The sequence below is a fragment of the Callospermophilus lateralis genome, unplaced genomic scaffold, assembly GCF_048772815.1.
Source record: "Callospermophilus lateralis isolate mCalLat2 unplaced genomic scaffold, mCalLat2.hap1 Scaffold_130, whole genome shotgun sequence".
NCBI lineage: Eukaryota > Metazoa > Chordata > Mammalia > Rodentia > Sciuridae > Callospermophilus > Callospermophilus lateralis.
The window spans coordinates 1,946,407-1,952,317 of record NW_027512473.1 but is presented as its reverse complement, the minus strand read 5'-3'; the positions used below and the strand labels follow the sequence as shown (position 1 = coordinate 1,952,317).

Here is a 5,911-nt window from a genome sequence, read left to right as displayed (position 1 = left end):
AATCCATAACAGCTGATATCCAGAACTCCAGTTTGACTATCCTTACATTTGCGACAGAACCAGGATGCTTTTTTCAATATCTGTTTTATTATTGCCCTTTTCCACATCATGAAGTTCTATTTTGTTTTTTGACCTCATACAGACCTAGGTTAATGTTTTGCTGATCAGTTCTATTTTTTGACTATAGAGTTTTTAAACATTGCAATGGAGATTTCACCTGTAAAAAGTTATAAGGCCTTTACTATTATGTTATATGTTGTATGTATTATATTATGTGTGCACACTTGTGTTTTGTGTTGTATGTTTGTATGTACGTATGTCCATATATCATATATGATGAGCGCTCATGAAAAAATGGATCCAAACATTTTTTTTTTATTCACGTGATTTAAATGGTTTAATTTAAATTGGGTAAACAGCTGTTGAGGATTGTTTTAATATGTGAACAAAAAAGGAGGTTAACAGATCTGTTTGTTTACTTTCACCTTTCCTTTTCATTATATTTAATAATTCTGTTCAAGATAATGTAAATTGTTCAGAAAATTGTTTTCTTTTAGTGCCTTCTGGAATGTTATATAATTTTTTCTTTAGCCATTATTGCCAGAATTCCTATCTTCATCCCAGTGCCAGTGAAGACAAAGATAAAATCCATCTACAGCTTTTGCAATAGCTATCACTGAACTGCTTGCAGAACTTTCCTGGACTATGTATCACTTGTATGCATGTGAACTCACTTGTATGCATTGTGAACTATCTGTTGGTGCAGCGACTTGTGGTAGTGTTGGGATATTTTTGCTGATGGTGTAACCGGTGGTACAATTTTTCCAAAAGGAGCCATCAATTGGCTTGGTGTATCCTCCTCCCTTCTGCTTATGATGATCATTCAGCTAAAATTTGGGGGCCAACAGAGGTGAGGCAAAGAACCTCACCCCCCCGCTGGTACAAAGACCTATCCACAGGTGTGGCTGTATGCTAGACCGGTAGTCAATGACGGGTAAGATCCAATTGCAATGGTATCAACCTAAGATAGGAGGCTGATGCCTTGAGGTCAGCTCATTCGATGACGGGTAAGGACCATATGTAGTATTGGAAAACTTAAGGCAGGCACGGTCCCTAAGCCACATGCTTGTTGTTTAAACAGAGAGGGGGAGATGTTGAGAGCCACAGCCGAAGGGGCCCCAGCAAACTTCCAGCTGCCAGCTGATTGGCTCCTATGCAGTGATGCTTATTGGGCTGTTTCCCCGCCCTTTCAGACCATGTAGCTGCTCATTGGGGGACTCTTTTGGCTCTGCCCATGCGACCCAGCCAATCGGCCTCAAGAGCAGGAGGAGTGGGGAGGTTGAGAGGCTTGTGGGAAGCTGGTGGTGGCAGTTGGGCTCTGAGGGAATTCCTGAAGATCTCGTGTGGTGCGGCGTGTGTGTTCTAAAAATAAAGTTCGTTTCTGCTTGATAAATGGCTTGTGAATTATGCCCAGCCAGACTGCAGCAAGTGAGGGCTCACATACATTAACACTGTAAAATTGATTCAGCAGAATTGTAGTTCACACACTATAAATCAACTTTTGGCAAATGGGTTAATTTAAATTTGTTGGTAAAATACAGAAAAGAAGATATCTTCGGAATTGTCAACATACAATTTTTCCTGTTGCTGGTTGGCCAGGATTGTGTTGTCTTCATTAGATGTTTAATATGTAATGCCTGTTGCTTTCTATATATTTCAAGTACAGTGAATTTTGGGGTTTCTTTGACAAAGAAACAACTAAAAATGACGTCTCTGCTTATCTGATATCTTGGTTTTCACAGGTAATCTAAATTTAACTGTTAAAAACAAATTAAGTAAATGTTTATAAAAATCCTTTTTAATAGAAATTCTAAAGTTATATGATAGAGATAAAACATCTGAGTTATTATAAGTAAGGTGAAATATTAAAGCACTAATGACAAAATACAAATTCATGCACTCTTATCTTGTTAAAAATCTCCAAAAGGATGATATATTTGGAACTGTTAAATGTGTTTTCATAAATTGTCAATATATTAAAAACAATTCAAGACTGCTTTCTTCCTAGATGTTTACTGAAATGTAAAGTTACCAAGAGTTAAAATTCTAGTTAGAATTCATAATCCTATATACAAAAGGAAATTAAGCTGTATTTTGATACAGTATAAAATAGCATAAAGTATTTTATCTTATTGAGTAAAAGCATGATTTATCTGAATTCAGAAATTTTGTGAGAATTGTTTCAAAATGTAAATTTAGGGAATCAATATGTAGGAGAGAAGGAAATATGAAGAGAGTTGTAGGTACAAGGACAGATTTGTGGTAAGAAAGGTTAAAGAGAAAAGAATATTCTTTGGATAAGAAAGGATAAGAAAAGATTTTATCCTAAAACAGAATGTCAAAATGTAAAAGTGAAGATAAGGGCAAAACCCCATAGGTTAAAGCAAGCCACCAGGGGTCTGAGCACATCACAGAATGTTTATGGAGCCTAACACTTATGAAAGGATATTTTTATGTATGATGAAGTTGTCTCTCATTTTAAAGGTTATGTAAGCAGTTTTCTACAAATAATTCTTGATTCATAGATATAAAAATAAAAGATAATTTTACATGTTTAAAATAGTTAAGGTTTTCTTAAAATATTGACCTGCTCTTAGATGCATTTACAAAGACCTGGTTTGAAGTACAAAGATTATGTTTTATTGAGATCATTTCTTGTGAATTCTGCTATTGTTAGGCTTTAATTACTTAGGGAAAAGAATGTTGGCAAAGTCACTGTTTACTTAGATATCTGTGTTTTTTTTAAGTTCATTTTATTAACACATTAGAGTTATACATAAATGTGGGATTCATTTTGACATACTCATAAATATATATAACATAATTGACTCCATTTCAAACCCCAAGACTATTTCCTTCCTTCCACTACTCCTTTCCCTGGTCACCTTCCTCTACTCTGTTGATCTTCCTTTTATTAATTTTCAAATTGTTACATTATAAGTTATACATAAAAGTGAAATTCATTGTGATATATTTATACATGCACATAGCATAGTTTGGTCAATTCTTTTTTTTAAGACAAATTTAAAACAGATGTAACTTTATTCGCCATTATTATTTAAAGCTTGATTTATAAACTATTTAAAATGTCTAAGAGTTCTGTATTACAAGAATTAAATAGTACAATTAGCCATTGCATCATGGTTCAAGTTATATATATTGAGACCAAACAATAATCATTTTATTCATGTGGGAAATATAAAATATAATAAATGTCAAAGGACCCAATAAAGCAGTTTTTCATTACTTTCAGGATCTAAACAAAGATTCTGAATGTCCAGAGCTCTTTTGCTATATTATTTTATATTCAAATATCTCTCTATCTATATTCTGGGTCAAGTACCTTCACCAAAACATTTAGAATAATTAGCTTTGTAGCAAAAGATTTTCCATCTACACTATCATGTTCAGAGGAATTCTTGTTGCATCACTGACAAAATCTGCTGGCTTCTCTGGAACAACATTCAGTGTACTCACTACTTAACTCTGTGGCAAGTAACACAGGTACAAACATGGAACAGTTGTGCACAGTTCATCCAGGATGCTGCTTGCTCCCCAGCTAGAACTAACCAATGAAATACAACACATCCGCTGTGGTTGACGTGGTTTTAGGAAAAGCACATTTGAGAATTATCAGACATTATCTTCTTCATCTCACCCCCAGTCACTGACAGGAGTTTTGTGGGCCACCATGCTGTTTACTTTGTGGATTGTGGTAGTAAACAAGAGGGACTTCCCCAGAATTGGTAATGAACTGTGGTCCCGACTCTTCCCATTTTTGAGGTACAAAACAGATCTTTGTATAAATCAGTAGATCAAATGAACAAGAAACTTCCCACAATAGTAGAAACGTCACTGTCACTGTGATCTGTCTGATCATTGAGCAAATTTCATCCTGGATAGCTTTCTGAAACTTATCTCTGGGAGTACTGTCGTCTTTTGCAGATTTGTCACACTCCATGTCAAATTGCCACCTTTCGAGGACCTCCCCATCTTGAATTAATCAGATGACCACCAACAGCTTCTGAACTGAGCACTTGTACAGCCAATCTTTTAGCTGTTCCAAATCACTGTTGAGGTACTTTATGAGCTCAGGGTCAGTAGTTACCAGCAGGGTTAGTCCATGCTTCTGCACTCCAGTGAAGGTTTCAGAGGGATACATGCCACATTTATATAGAATAAAAAGAACTTGGCCATCATCTCCGCACTCCTGCACAGGGTGGGTGATGCCTTGCTTCTGGGATAGCTGTTGTGCCATGGTGAGGCTCCTCCCACGATGAGCTCTCAGTTTGATCAATTCTTTTTTTTTTAATTTTTTATTGTTTTATTTTTTAAAATACATGTCAGCAGTGGAATGCATTACAATTCTTATTACACATTTAGAGCACAATTTTTCATATCTATATAAAAAGCATGTTCTCGCCAATTCATGCCTTTATACAAGTATATTGTTTTTTTGTATTACAATTCTTAATACACATATATACCACAATTTTTCATGTCTCTGTTTGTATATAAAGTGTGTTGACACCCAACTCAAGTCTTCATACATGTACTTTGGATAATGATGTCCATCACATTCCACCATCCTTGCTAATCCCCTGCCCCCTCACTTTCCCTCCCACTCCTCTTCCCTATCTAGAATTCATCTAATCTCCCATGCACTCCCTCCATACCCAACTCAGTTTGATCAATTCTTAAATAACATGTTCTAAATCTGGTTTATAATATGGTTAAATGGACAACTATTAATTTAGGTTACTATGATGTATTTGATACCTTACCATATCTCTGACTAAAAGGTTTACGTATTTGAGGACTAAATATGCTATGTATTTGGACTTTGTATAATTATTATTTAAAAGTTTGTGGAGTTAAAGCTATATAGGTATAATGCATGAAAAATGACTAATGAATGCTCTTTTATGTAATGTGGATTATATTTGTATCTTACATACATAAAATGGTCAACAAGACTTTTGGCATTTCTGCCATTTGTATTCAGGACCCTCAGATGGAAGGGAAAAAGCCCTGCTGTTTAAAACCTGGTTTGCATATGTTTGCTTAGATTAAATAAGCATTTTGTTATTGTGTATATATGAGAGGCACTTGTACATCCTAATTAGTCTATTTGAGATCATGAGCACTATTTCTTAAACTTATAAGAGGTCTAAAGCTATCCTTCGATTTTCTTTCATGCTGCAAACTTATGTACACCTGCTGGAGGCAGAACCACATAATTGCAGGTATCTTTCTGAGCTATGAATTTTGCTTCCAAAGTAAAAGCTAAGTTATTATATAAAGGACTTTTGAGAGGCTGTGATGCTAACTATTACTGGCTTCTTTGTATGCCAAATGTATTTGTGTTCCCAAAGCGTACAAGCCTTCTAAAATACAAAGCTTACAAGAATACTTCTAAATACAATTTTTCCTCTAAACATAAATTATTTTTTTCCAGGTTGGGTTTGTATGTTCCTAATTATATTATGACCATAATCTGAGAAAAGATTAATTAGACTTCCTAAATATTTTGCATTCTAAGGAATGCCACTCTGATAATTAAAAGATTGGACAGTATTTATCTAGGGAATCATCTATTAATAAGAACATTCTACTTCATTTAAAAAAAAAAGTTTCATTTATCCTTGAAGAACAAGTTCAAATGGGGATGTATTTATGTCACTTAACATTTTGTAATTGGGTAAAAGTAGCCTGTTCTTGATAGGTTATATATAGAGGATTGTGTTATTTTTTGACTAGAATGAAGATTTGGATATATTTCTGGAGAGATAATAAGGAAAGTCTAATGGTTCTGGAATAATATTATCAGTCATAATTGTTATCTAAAAGT

The 5,911-nt window shown here is 34.5% G+C and overlaps 1 pseudogene; it reads right to left on the bottom strand.

Annotated features, from left to right (window-relative positions):
* Nucleotides 1-3,714: 3,714 nt before the first annotated feature.
* Nucleotides 3,715-4,318, bottom strand: LOC143404477 (mitotic spindle assembly checkpoint protein MAD2A pseudogene; annotated as a pseudogene).
* Between the last annotated feature and the right edge of the window lie 1,593 nt (nt 4,319-5,911).